This window comes from Corvus cornix, chromosome 2 (assembly GCF_000738735.6).
Source record: "Corvus cornix cornix isolate S_Up_H32 chromosome 2, ASM73873v5, whole genome shotgun sequence".
NCBI lineage: Eukaryota > Metazoa > Chordata > Aves > Passeriformes > Corvidae > Corvus > Corvus cornix.
In genome coordinates this window covers 67,411,687-67,426,337 of record NC_046333.1, presented here as the reverse complement: position 1 = coordinate 67,426,337, position 14,651 = coordinate 67,411,687, and the positions used below count along the sequence as shown (strand labels likewise).

General features: G+C 46.0%; 1 long non-coding RNA gene across 1 annotated transcript in view; it reads right to left on the bottom strand.

Moving 5' to 3' along the window:
• Positions 1–12,279, bottom strand: part of LOC120409680 — a 70,694-nt gene extending 58,415 nt beyond the window's left edge. The window contains exon 1 of the long non-coding RNA XR_005601426.1: positions 12,088–12,279. This is a non-coding gene — a long non-coding RNA (uncharacterized LOC120409680). The remainder of the gene's footprint in view (positions 1–12,087) is intronic.
• Between the last annotated feature and the right edge of the window lie 2,372 nt (positions 12,280–14,651).

The window sequence follows — 14,651 nt, the reverse complement described above, 5'->3', positions numbered from 1 at the left end:
TGTCACAGCTTTGACCGCCACTCCCCAAATCAGGGTTCAAATTATGCTGTTTTGGAAACAATTCATCCAAGACACCATCATTGCTGCATTTTAGGGCCACATAAATAATAAAATAGTATCACTATACAGATACAAGAACATTTTTTTTCTCCTCATGTCAGCAGCTCTTCAGATTCATCTCTCTCCCCCCATGATTCCCATGAGAGATCAGAAGAGCCGTACCCAGAGGAGAAGCTAACAAAACTCCATTCAGCAGCAGCATTCACACAAGAGTCCACTCGCTCAGCTCTGTTTCACTGCAATCACACAGCAAAAGCATGACTAAAACCCAAATTCCAGCCACCAAGATTCTTGGTCTGTTATCTGATGAAAGACTCAGCAGATTAAAAACAGACATAGTGCTAGTTCAAGCACTTGTACTTGAAACTGATCCTGTAATAGCTGAGATCCTCTTAGCTGAATTCACCAGGCTCCTTATAGCCTTGGGCACATCTGAAGGGGTCCCCAGGCCCACCACAGCAAACAAGCCAGCCTTTGCCTCCACACAGTATAGAGGCTTCCCCAGAGCATCCGTAGCAGAATCTGAGGTCTCAGCTGATCAAAAAGTAAGAATTCAAATCTCTAAAGCATCAGATGTCTGGCCCTTGAGATTTTCTGACCCTTCACTGTCCAGCTTACACACAAACATTGCAGAGCCTCACTCCCAGCACCAGCTGAACAGCATTTGGCTTCCTATCACAAAAACTCCTTGCCCTTTTTGCTATGGGAATTAAACTGAAAAACCAAGACTACATCTTAAACCCACATTCCACAACTTAAACTGGAGCTTTCTAAATAGCAGGAGAAAGGTATGTTTGTCATACCACAGAGACAGGGAGATTTGTTGTCTAAAAATCATTTAGGGGTTGGCAGCTCAGTATCTCTGCTGTCCTCTAAATTTAAAAGGGCTTTACCCCTTCAGCCTAAGAATTGCCTTGGTTTCTTCCTTGAATTCCTGTTTCTAATCAGACACCATTTTGACATGGTCAAGCAACAAAATCAGAGTTCATCTTCACTGATCCCAGCATAGAAAAAGAATCCCTTGCTGTCCCAGAAGACCTGTGGTATATTCACGCTATCGCACCTGAATTCTAGTACATCTGGCAGCTACTGCAGATATCTTTCTGAAGTAGCCTCAAAAAGTTTAGTAAGGGCTCTGTAGCAACAACCAGGCTCTGAACACAGCTCAGCTGTGCATGGATGAGAGCAATATTCTCCAGGGATGTGCAGCCTGAGCAAGAAAGTGGTGGGGTTTTGCTAAAATAAAGATCTGCACATTTCCACACAGTTCTCCTTGAAGTGAGGGGTATGAGGCACAAGTGAACCCCATGGCCAGATTCTCAGCCCTTACTGGCAAGATTGCCTGAATTGGAAGTGTCTTTATGCTGTTCCTTCTGTAACGTTGAAAGATGCTACTCTTTCCGTAAAGATCCATTGTTTAAATTTCTCATACACCATCTCTTATGCTCTCTAGTGTAGCCCTAAAATAATCCCATTGTGGCTCCATTTTGTTATTTTGATGGTGTTTTGCGGCATGAGAAAAGAGAGTAGGGGGAGCAGGAACATCTAATCGTGTTATTCCAACTGAAAACAAGTTTTTGCCACAGAAGACACAGGGAAGGTAAAGCATGAACTTATCTTTACCCTTAGCTCTCATGTAATGGAGCATGATGAAGAATCCACCTAGAGCACAAACTCCAATCTCTTTAATGGATCATTCTGAAGTAACCTTCCCAGGACTGACAAATGCTTCAGTCAGACAGATGGGATGGGAGTCTGCTCCCCAAGGAGTTCCCACAGGGCTCAGGCAAACACAGTGATCAGTATGCTACAAATACACTCACTGATCAGCTAAAGCTGAGATAAAACAGCTACTACAATGTTTCTACCAAGTCATGCACATCCTAGTCACAGGGTCTTCTGCGTCTCAGCAGGCAAAGTCCCAGACTGCCAGACACAAACAGATCTCCCATCACCCCTTCATACCAGTACATCCCTGGTTCAGTGTGAAGGTGCACCCACAAATCCAGCTCCCACCCAGCCTCCTTACATGGCTGTAACTGCTGAGACCCCCATTTCTGTGCAGCAGTAGGATGGGGCATATGCCAAGACCAACCAGCCAAGAACAGAAAAGCCTTCCCAGACCTCGCATATGGATGCAGGACCGTCCTCATGCAGTGCAAGAATGCTAACTGTGGCAGATATGAGGGCAGATAGTCACACATTTTACCCTGGAAGCGCAAGGGGGAAGTCTTGCTTGAATTGCTCTGTCAGCCATATAGATTGCTTCTGGTTCCCCTCAGCATACACACCTTCAGGAGGCCTCAAAAACAAGTACTCTGGCCTAGCATTGGCTGGATAATGTGGAGCTATTTAAAAATAAGAATTGTAAAAAAATATATTATGAAGCAATCCTTTGCAGACTAACATCCACAGGGTTAACTTCCTGCTGCCTGATCTCTTCCCTTGCTGCTCAGCCCAGCCTCCCCTTGAAGGCAGGGACATTCTGTGGTGCTTCAGCACCGCCCTGATCCTGGAAAGAGAGCCATTCATATCACAAGAGCTACATTCAAGCCCAGCTTCCCTCTTGCCTCTCTAGTGCAAACATATTATGAGTTGGCCTTAAAATGAATCTTAACTCAAGCACGCAGGTGTCTACAACAATCTCCCCAACAGAGTACAAAATAAATAAAAGAAATACAGGTAAACAAAACAGGTAAGGGGAAAAAAAAAAAACCATGGAAAAAAGTAAAGCTGCCTTTATTCTGCCCTTAACACAAAGTGAGATGCAAGATGTTTGCATAGAAAGATCCCAATCCTGAGGACTTAAAAACCTTCTCCTCCCTCTGTTTCCCCCATGAGACTACTCTGTTCCTCACCCATGCACCTCCTCCCAGAAGCTCTTTATGTATTTCTCCAGCCAGCAAGACTGAACAAGAACAGCACATTCACCAAGTGAACCCCCCCACCAGACAACAACCATGGAGCCTGAAAGGATCAGAGAGGAGAGGTTTGTTTCAGCCAAGAGACTCATTGCCAAGAGGGATTCAAGCAGCTCTTGCTGGAGGAGAAAGGGGGAACCCTGAACAAAGAGATCAGTCAGAGAAGAAGCTCCGGAAGGGAAGAGCCTGGGGCTCAAGGTGATTTCTGCCAGAGGGCCATTTTGTTGATAAGGATTACAGAGTTACTCAGTCTGCCAGACATGAGCCTGCAAATGGTAAAGCATTCCCAGTTGGCCCTGTGAAAATGCCTATACCATCTAGTTATACAATAAGCCTTAGGTTGTTTTCCTAAACCAGGCAGTTGCTGGCAAAGCTAAAATAAGCTACGGTTGCCTCACACTGCAGTAAAGTGGCCTCACACAATTTCCCTCTCCCTCCTGATACTTTCCCTCTTCCACACAGCTGCACAGAAGATACTGATGTCATCAATGCAAGATCAGGGCACTCCCAGTCCAAGAAGGGAACAACTTAAAAGAGGTTCAAACTCCAACCGCTTTGATCAGGGGAGTGGCTCCACCAGAGCCAAAATAAATGTTTGCTGATAATCCCGTGCCCTCTGTTTGCTTGTGTGGCTCCCATTTTATTAGCCTTCCTATGGTAAATTTTACAGCTGGGGTTAGCAGAGTGATAAAATGCACAGATTATATTCTTCACTGTTGCAGGTCTGCTTCTCCCCAGTTTAATGCAGCTTTACCTTGAAAAAATAAATACTTTGATCCAGGATGCTCTCTTGCTCCTTGCAAAGCTTCACCTCCTTCTACTACTTGACAGTCATCAGTTTGGAGAACAACAGCCTGCTCCAGGGTGGGAGGAAAGCAAGTCACAATCAGATTTCCCTACTGAATGCTTGAGATGCTCTATAGGAGAGCACTTAAATCAGAGATCCTCCTCAATCATTGCACCACTGACACGAATTTACCCCTTCCTCCCCGCCATGTTCTGGCTGGGCTCCAACAGGACCCCCCAGGTGCTGAAATACAAATAAGTGCAGGATCCAGACCACAGAAACTTATTAGCATCCTGATTTGATTTCTCACAACACCACCGCTGAAGCAGAAACTTCAGCGTCTACGCAGTAAGTTTTGATTCAGCCCCAAACACAATACCATAACTTTCATCTCCTCCTTCTTCTCAATTTATTCAAGATATGCCCCAGCTATTTCTCATTCTGAAAGCCAAGAGAGAAGCCAGCAGAAGAAAGGGGCTTGCTTTGCCTTTATTTTTCCAAGTTCAAACTCCTCAGATTGAAAACTACACTAATCTGCATCACTTAGCTAGAGACACCTTTGTTCTATCTACATAAAAATCAGAGAAGAACCAATTTATTAACTGTGGCACAGCAAAAACTGAAGAAGCTGTCAGTAGCTCTCTAGTCCCAACATAGCATTCCTATTGCTTGGCAGCAGGCTAAGAAATTACTGTTCAGTCTTTAATGTTGAATTTTCTGAATGGAAAACGGTTTTGCCCCAGAGCTTGTATTTATTATTCATAGCTTGGTTTTCTCCCTAAAAACAGGAAAGTAACATCAAATTCAAGGTCTCCCTGGATTCCTAGGGAACTACAGACCCTGATCAGGAACACACAATATTTTTCCATTCCTAACTCTTTTGTCAGCGTCTCCAAGGGTAAACACATAACAAGAAGCATAAGAGTTCAGAAAAACATTGGTACCTTGTGGATGATGAGTACAAACAAACAGGCCTAGAGCCACTACTACAATGAGCTTTGGTACTGCAATTGCAGGAGGTGGGAAGCAAATAACACTGCAGGATTCTTTCACCTCCGAGTCACTGCTGCTTGCTCACACAATCTTCTTCTATAGCATTGTCTACAATAGCAAACTGCTCCCACCGGCCAACAAAAAAGAGCAACATGAGAAAAAACCCAAGTAGAGCTAAGAAACAGACTCAAGTAGACTCTTGGGTATCTCTGGGTTTAACCACATCAGAGAATTATGTAGGGGGAAAAAACATTAAAAAAAAAAAAAAATCAATCTTAGTTGAACTGTGGTAAAAATTCAGGGAAATTTTTCAATGTTGGCCTGACTGAAATAACAAACTCTCTGTGCAGACCTTCATATAACTGATATCAGTCTTAGTATTGAAAGGTATTTTATCTGCTAATTTTCTGGGGTTTACCTTTCTCTTAAGATGAAACCCCAAACACAGGTGAGACAGAGCTAACAGACAAATTTTGAAGACTTTCTGCTTGAAGTCAGGGGATGCAGCCAGATCAAGCAAAGCGCTCTTGTCTGGAAAGAGCAGTGGCTAAAGAATGGATTAAATGGAGGAACCTTCCAGACACAGACTGGGACCGCACAGCAGAGAGGACTGGTAAGACAGAGACTCATCACTAGCTATTTGAAAGAAAGACCAAAACTATTAAGTTGTACCTTGATAATGTGGGGACTTCAGCAGCAAAACTGGCTGAAGGAATTCCTGATTGTGTCAAGACACTGGACTTGTGCTGTAGTTTTATTTACTTATTTTAGGCTCAGAAAATTCTCTGGCCTGGCTAATACCACAAAATTTTCAGCTGGGCTGAAGGATCAAGGTCCCAGGGTGCAGCATTGCTCACATCAAAAGCACTGCTAAGGTTTCTGCATTGCCCCACCACAGTGCTGCTCAGGAGGCACTGCCACACTACCAGGTTTTTCCACCACAGCAATTTCAAGATGCCCCTGCCTCCTCTCCTTTTTCAATAGTAACTACACCCACAGGAAACACTGTAGAATGAGATGAAACAGAGGAGGATGGGGAACACCGTGAAACACAGATATAAATCCAAAGAACTTGCCAAAGTGGTACATCAGAGGGAAGATTAGAAGCCCAGTCTGCTGTATTGCATAAGTGATTACATTTTGTACCATCTAGAGAAAATAAAATCCAACACCCATGCTGTTACTGGAATGTCTGCAAAGATAAATTGTTTCCTTAGGGAGGGAAATGCTGCCTGTACCTATAAGGTCCTGCACATCTCTAAGTGCTCTTGAGACCACGTTGAAGCAGCTGATGTGCCCCAGGAAGTGCACCCTGCTAATGAAGGCCTGCCCCAGCTGCACTGGGAGTCATCACAAACACAGCATCCACAGCAGAGCAGAGCACCGAGGCTGCTGGAGCTGTGCTAATGCCCATGACACCTCAGCTGTGCACTCCCCTTCCCCTCCTCGCACCCACACGAGGTTCATTCTGCTCTGCTGCACACCTGCTCACAAACCACACCAGCAGAAAGCTGCTCACCTCTGTCTTGGGCTTTCTTCTTGGACTGGCTCTGCTGGGGTCAAAGAAGCGCTGTAATCAGGAGCAGGGAAACGAGGTGGGAGGCTAAGAGATGCCTAAACTGCTGTGGGACTGCTGCTCACAAGCAGGGCAGTCCTGGATCCTGCTCAGCTTCATGGAAACTCAAACACAACAGCAAAAATAATTTGTGAACCCAATCCTCTAGGGAAACCAAGGTTCCGTCCAAAGCTGAGACCCATTCTACTGGCATCCCTAAGGGCACCTCTTCCCACAGTATCCCAAGCTACAGCCCCTCCATCCCAGGCAAGTCTTAGCTCTCCAGCTGACCCCCTTCACATCTCAAGAAGGAGTCCAGCCATGCCATCCTCACATCATCCTGGCTCAGGAGGTATTTGCAGCAGTACCCAGTGCAGTCCCAGCAGGGCTGCCTGTCTACATCTATGCTGCCTTGTGCAGCAGCCCAGGTCCTGTGCTAATTGGTGCTAGTAGATCAGAAGCCAAGAGGATGGGACAATGGCTACCCCCTTAAACCAGGAAAATCTGGCCTGTTCTAAGCAAAAGGCCTTACAACAGTGCCATAGAAAAGGCGTTTTCATTTCAAAGTACCTTCTTAATTTTTTTGCCTTTAATTAACATGAAATTTAAATATCAGCATTTGGACAATGGATCTGACCTTACCAAAGAGAACCTGTCCTGTCCTCCCCACCCTGCCGTGAATCAAAACAATTTATGTTCTGAGGCTCCCATCCCTGGGGGAGGAGGCGGACTTCTTTTCACCCAATGCAACAAAAAACCCCAAACCAAAACAAACCAAAAAATTGAGGTGTTTGCATGAAGTGGAAAAATCCTGTTTGGGCCAGCCTTTGCACACCAAAGACCATTCCTGGCTGCTGCACTGAGCAGCCCTAAAGCTGCAGCTGATTTTCCCCTTTGCAGCCCCGCAGCGTCCATCGCTTGGCGAGAAATCCGCGCGTGGGACTCGACGGCTGCTGCTGGTAACGAGTGGGTGTGGGACACGTCAGTGGGAAGCTGGGACATCCCTCCCTGCCAGGGCCAGCCAGGAGGTGGCACTGTTCAACTGCTGAGCCTTCCCACTGCACTGGACTTGTGCCGGGGGTTTTTTTCCGCTCCTACCTCCCCCCACTAATCTTTTTTCCTGCCTTGAGGATGGCGATACACCGTAGCAAAAACTCGGCAGAAAAAAAAAAAAAAAGAGCTCGTTAAACAGGCGATGGCTTTATGATGTCACGGCTGTTTTCCTCTCGCATAAAGGGCTGGCCGGCCGAGAGGAAGAGGTTTACTCGGTGTAAGGTGATGTTATACAACTTTCTCCCTCTAGCAAGTGCCGGAACTGTTCTGGTTTAACCCTCTGACACCTTGACCCAGCCCATTCAAAGTCCCTTTTTAAATTTCTTTTAAGCGGCCTACACCCTTAACGCACAGCAATGCAGAACACCTACCGAGCTCTGACCCAGCAGGCAAACAACAAAAGCGCTTTATCTCGAGGGACACGTTATCGCCCAACTCCTGCTCCCTGAGCAAACAGCAGCGGTGGCCGGGGACAGCCAGGCTCCTCTGCCCAGTGCCAGGGCTGCTGGACAGTGAAACAGCACTGACCTACCCCCCTCAGCAGTTTGTACCACGATTTGCTGAGCTGGGGGGACAGTCTTTCCTCATAGGACTCAACAAGTCCCTAATCCCCAGGGAGGAGGCAGCGATGCCGCAAGGTTTTCCAGAATGCATGTCGGCACTTTCATGTCCCAGCAGGGCCCCACGGGAGCATGGCTTGTTCACTGAAGGGAGGTGGCTGAACAAGCTGCTGCAATTCACAGCAGTGCTTTGACTCTCTGTGAATCTGTAATAAAGTTCCAAGTGGGAAAAACATCGTCAAAATATCCTGAAATTATCTCTACTCACACTTTGATAAGGCAGACATCAGCTTTCTTCATAGACATCGCCCCCCCATCAGCAACACTCACTACAGTGAAAAGCCCCACCATCCAGGAATTACTGATATTCCTGCAACTGTTTCATCATCTGTTTTTAAGAGAAAGACGACAGTGAGAACATATTTGCCGGATTTTTGCTTCTCAAACTTGTTTAGCAGCAGTGGAAGCAACAGGTGGGAAGTAACTAGCCAGCCGTGACCTGCTGGCTCTCCCTAAGCTGCATCTGGCTGTGGCTGGAGGGAAATCAGTGGTCGGAGGCTCAGCATGGGAACTGCTCACCTACACCATTTCTACTTTCAGGGCTTCAGAGAGTTCACGAATGAGTGCTGCTCCCTTGAGTAAGGAGGTCCACAACTGCTCAGCCTGCCTTTTTCAAGTAACAGCCCACATGAGTCATAGCAAAGATTGCAGTGCCTGTGTCTTTTTTTAGTGAGTTAAAAGTTCTCATGGCCACTTTTTTCCTCCCTGAAACTTGGCCCTTCTCTACCACAACTGCAGAAACTACCAGCAAGTAAGGCTTTGCAAGCTTGGTACACTGGGACAGCGGTGCCCCAGTTGCTGGCTAGACAGCCACAGGTTATTCTTGCCACGTGAGTACTGCACACCTCACCTTTCCTGAACATCATATACAGGTGGAAGAACCAACCTGTGTACATGCAGACAGCTCAACACCTCTCAGAAACACTGCCCTTGTTGTAGGCGCTCAGACAAGCCTGTGCCCACCCTGCTTTCCATCAAGGCCATCAGACGGATGATCCTGAGCTGGTGGTACCAGAGAAAATCATTTTCCAAGAGCTCCTGGGATTCATTATAGAAACTACCCACAAACACTGATTCTTCTGGAAACCAAGCCAATTGCCAGCTTTCCTGAGGGCCTGGCAGCCTCTCCTCTCCCACTGAGAGAGCTCACACCTGGCCTCCTGATACAGAAAAGACCATCATGAAACACAGATGGGGCTCCAGTGCCTCAGCTGCAAGAGCACTGCCAGGACCAGCATTTAAGAGTAGCCCACTGCCTGCTTTGAAGGGCCTCCTGATACAGAAAAAAACATCATGAAACACAGATGGGGCTCCAGTGCCTCAGCTGCAAGAACACTGCCAGGACCAGCATTTAAGAGTGGCCCACTGTCTGCTTTGAAGGGCTCTCTAAACAGGCAACAAGGACCAAGCCACAAGCCTTAGAAATTGCCCCACTGGGACCTGACTTGCCAGAGCAAATCTAGTGTCATACACCAACACAGTCTAAGTGCCTTGAAAATGGGAAGTTTCCAGTTAAACAATCATCTTGATCTTTATCAAAGCAACTTTTCTAGGACTTCACTGCATAAGGAGATATTTATCACTGAAGTGCTAATGGCTGAAGTATCATTTGTGTCCACAGTAAGAGATTATTTCAGCCTACATTGGCAAGACAAATCTTCCTCCGCAGAGCTAGAGCAACACTAACCCCAGCACAGTACTACTGTTACCCCTTCTGACCTCAGCAGCCAGCCAAAAATGTAAGGAGTGGTAAGTTTCCATTACAGGCAGATTTGGTAGCTGAATGAGGTGTTCCCTCCATTCCTTGCAAAGAACGCACAAACTCCTTTTTTCTCCCCCCTACGATGAACACAGGAGAGATCAAACAAGCGATGTATTTGTTCACATTCTCATGTCAGAAATTCAACATGAATTTCAAATGAAATTCATTTAAACTCTGTCTAAAAGCCTCTTCAGACTTTGACAGTGGCCCTGGCTATTCCTGCTGCAGGACTCAAGGACACTGCCAGTTGTGGGCCACCGACCCTTTCAGTGCCAGAAATTACTGCCCTGCACAGTGGACAGCTGAGCACAGCATACACTGCTCCCAAGCCACCTCCAGTAACAGGCTGGTATGCTAGCAAACCTGACAGTACCAGGCATTAATAGATCTGCTCAGCCTCTGCAGCAGATACACAGCCCCTTCATTAACAGCTTCAGCTGCCAACCCAAGACTCAGCAGATTTTGTTTCCTGAGAATCACCCTCAGATCACTGGCTCTTACATCCTTGCAAACCCCTGTCTGCAGCTGAGCTTCTCCCTCATCCCAGCACGACCATCCCTGCCATCCCACTGATGGCAAGCTGATCCTACTTCAGGGGAAAAAAAAAAAAAAAAAGAGAAAAAGGAAAAGAGAGAAAAAGGGAAAGATGGGGGGGGAAGGGGGGAGGAAGTTTAAAAAAGAAAAAAAAAGGAAAAGGGGGAAAAGGGAGAAAAAAAGGATAAAAAGGAAATCACTGTTGGGGAAGATGAAGGATACTGGGTTTGTGTCTTCTTAGGCAGCTCACTTCATTGTCAGGAAGGAGGAGCACGGGAAAGGGGAGAGCTGGAAACTGTGTTCAGTAGCAGCTAGCCATTAGGACAGACTTCCTCGATCATTACAAGAACACCATCATTTTTCCCTCCTCAATCCTTTCACACTTGAAAAGTCAATAGCCAGCTGAAGCCCCTCCTGCCCATCGTGTGTGCAGGAGGGGTTCCAGTATTTCCACCTTCAGGTAGCATTAGGGGTCTTAACCCTTTCCTACTCCTGCCACTAAAGGGGAGAGGGTGGGTGAGTGTAGCAGTGTGTGCAGATTCTCCCCCCACCACCAGTTTCAGTGAGGCTTAGTCTGTTTGCAGTTTGACCTCAGTCTATTTGTGTCTGCAGCAGCCCTTGCTGAAATCGATAGAAAAGATCCCCAATTACAGTGGGAATTAAATTCCTTCTCTTTCCAATCAGTCTTCAAGTATTTCTTTCTGCTCTTTAACACTGCTGCATCCTTCATGAAAGGAAAGGGCTGAAATGGCCCCTTCTACTCACTTTCACCAAAGTGAAAACAGAGGAGGATGAGCCTGATCTGAAAATTGTACCCCCAACCTGTGTTGCCTTAAATAAGGCCAAGAGATGTTTACATGAGGTTTAATTCTGTCTTCTTTTGTTGGGATTCTAAGGCTGCTAATAAAAGCATCATTATGAAATTGGGTTTCTGGTCTTTTACAGGGGAGATGCTTTTAGCTTGAGAAATACTTGATCTTTTCCCATGAAGGGGAGAAATTAGGGGTGCTTCCTTTCAGGTATGGGATGGGTTTTCTCCCCCCATCCCAGCTCTAGGAATACAAAATAAACATGGCCTTATCTGGTTTTGCAGAGATCAAGATGTTTTCAAGGCTGAGTACCATGTGCTCTCATGACTTTTGTGAAAAAGAAGAGTACTGAATGCTTAGGAAAGAATTGCTCTGAAACACTTCTGAACACTTGGGCACTAAAAGTACTTACTGCATTAGTTTCTTCATTACCACAATGCCTTTTAGGCTGGTCAAAACCTCCGTGTTAAGATATAATAAGGACTTGTTTTGTGCATTTTAACAAAAAAGGGAACTCCGTCTTCTTTTTCCTGTGTTACAGAACTTTTTTAAAAAAAATTTAATCATGCTTGCCCTCACACTGCACTAACAGCTGACTCAGAAGACCCTGAACTATTTTGCCTGTTGACTGGGCTCAGTAAAGGAAAAAGCGAACAGCTACATTATGAAGAGTCTGTTAGATACCCAGATTATTGACATTTTAAGTGCCAGTGCTGCTAATAAAAACACAAAAGTGATAGGCCCATGAATACTCCCTAAAGTTATGTTCAATATTCCAGAGCCTGAAATCCATGACACAGTAATTATTATCTCTGTTTTGTTTCCAGGAGAAGCTGAAGCCAGTAGCACAGCTGGGAATCTCCTACACTTCCTGACTGCCAGCCCAGCATCCCCACTAGAAACTAACTGTCCCTTTCCTGTCGCTGACATGCCTCTGGATCCTCAAGCAAGAGGCTGCCCCAAGGGAAAGCAAGGAGCCAGCCCATGACTCACCTGCTCCCAGACTAGTTTCATCCATCTCTATCCTCCAGCAGGGAGGGAGAGGGGCTGTGCCAGCTCCCCACCCGCACAGGCTGGGGCAGTGCGAGACCTCAAAGCTTTGTCAGTGCACAGGGCTGGTTCGGCTGCAGCCGGGGTCAGCCACAGGCACGGTGTCAGGGGGCTGTGCCAGCAAACACCAGCGCCTCTCCCAATCCCTGCTGAAGCGAACAGCACCAGGTGTGCTGCTGAACCAGACCGGGCGTGGCTCTCGCCCATCACAGCCAGTCTCCAAGATCCTTCACCTTGAGTCAGCCGCTGGCAGGGCTCCCAGGGAGGCAGTCTGCTTTGCATCTTCCATCCCGGGGCAGCCCTGGCACTCGGGAGAGAATGGGCACACAGCGCTACACCTCTGTTCTAGGACAGCGTTGCAAATCCTTTTGGCTAATATACACTTCTATAGGAGGGAATAAACAGTGTCTAGAAGCCATTGAATCAAAACAGGGTTTGAACTGCTGGAATAAACACGCACCAACCCATACGAATGCACTTCTATGAGCTGACAACAGGTTTTTATCGGGTTAGCACTGAGCTCATCAATTAATTACAGACCAGCATGTCCACACCGTGGTTTCTCTGTGATTTAGTCAAGTCAATTTTCCAAAACACTTTTAACTAACCTGGTCACAACCGAATATGTAGAAACATACTTCATGATCAGAGACAGCAGAGCATGGTCAGGACTCTCAGGCACACAGCACACATAAACACAGCCCTTCCAACCCATCACAGAAACTTGCTGGGGCTGCTTACACTACCCATGCCCACCCCAGCTCTCTTGCAGGGGCTGCTGCACTCCCCGGTGATGCTGGAGGAAAGGGATACACGCCTGCGTCTTATCTGTTTTATGTTAGAAAGGGTAACATTAAGTCTAAACTGCTGAGGAAGGTTTGTGTACAGCCCCCAGCCTGCAAATGGAAAGTAACAAACAGCTGAGGAGCAGTAGCATCTTAAACAGCTGCAGCTGTTTCCCCAGTGAACGTGATTCAGAGCCACAGTGTTCAAGAGCTGAAGCTCAGAACATAGCAACGATTCTTGCAAAATATTTTGCTTCTTGTCTTTTTTTTTTTTCTTCTTCTCCCCCACACAGCTTTTTAACCTCTTGGTGCCTATGCCGAGTTCCTCCCAAAAATAGGTTTCAGGGTGGAACATACTTGCCACTTGATCCATGACTTGCTAAATTTAGCCAAACACAGACTGCCTGTATAAGATGGTTCTCTTGAAATGTCAGTAGCCACAAGTAAAGTTGCCAATGTCATCCAGGAAGTGGGACACCACGGCAGTTATATTTTTTACTTAAAATAATAATAAAAAGAGACTTTCGTACTCTGTAGAGATGCAACCATAAATTTGATTCCAAAAAGTAAAGAGAGTAAAGAAAGAACAGGCTTCAACAACGCAGCACTTGAGCCAGAAGTGAACCTTTGTTTTAACATATGTAGAAGAGATTAACTCTTTGTATTTGACTAGAATCACTAAACGCTGAAAAAGAGAAAAATCCACCCAGCTGGCTTTTGGCATTACAGAGTTAAAGTAGAAAACATAGTGACAGTCTAGAGGAAGGAAGGACTTGGAAGGAAAAGAAGAATATACCAACATAACACACAGTTCTACCTTCTTAAGTTATCAGGTGTTCGATGTCAAAATCTAAAGGTATAAATACATGACTTCTGAAAAAATTACAAACACCCAACTGGTCCTCCATTCAACAAGGCACCATGATCCATGAAAACAGTTTTCCCAGGAGAAACATGGACATCTTAGCAGGGGTGACACCACAGGCTGCTAAAGAGCCTTTCTTTTGCAGTCCCTAGACAGCTGTTTCTCCCTGTGCTCCTTGCAGCATCTCAAAGAGCCAAGTTCTGACAGTCAGCATCAACCTAGGTGCAAGTATTCCCAAAGCAGCTTTTAAAAAGATATATGTATAAAAAAGATAGTTATCGATGAACTTAAGCCCATGTTTAAAGAACTAAAAATAAACAACACACCTCTTTAAAAATTATCTGGCAACAGTACCTTTAGAACCAGAAAAGCTCCTGCAGATGGAGTATCAGATCAGTTTATCTCTCCATGAAGGAGAAGGCAGGAACCTGAACTAGGAATAACGCTTCTAGCTACCTCTTCTCCCACTTCCATCCTTCCTAAAGGGAAAGTAACAACTGCTAGTGAGGCCAAATCAGTCAGGGGTCAGTCCTTAAGGCAAGGGAGTGCTGAATGAACTCCATCAGCTCCACTTTGCAAATTCCCCCCTGCATCCACAGATGGTGCTGCCTAGGCTCTGTTAGGTCTTACAGCTTGGAAATGACCCCAGCTGTAAATAAGCTCCTCTCTATCAGCATGTAAGACTGGTCACCTGCTATACATTCAGAAACATGAACCACTTGCTGGGAGTTCAGCTCAGCGGAGGAGGAATATAAATATGGGTGAAATTAAGAACTTGTTAGCATGTAAAATCATCATGTTTTGCACCCAAAGTCTATAGAAAAGCAAAGCAAAAGCAGAGTTCAGCTGGCCCAGAG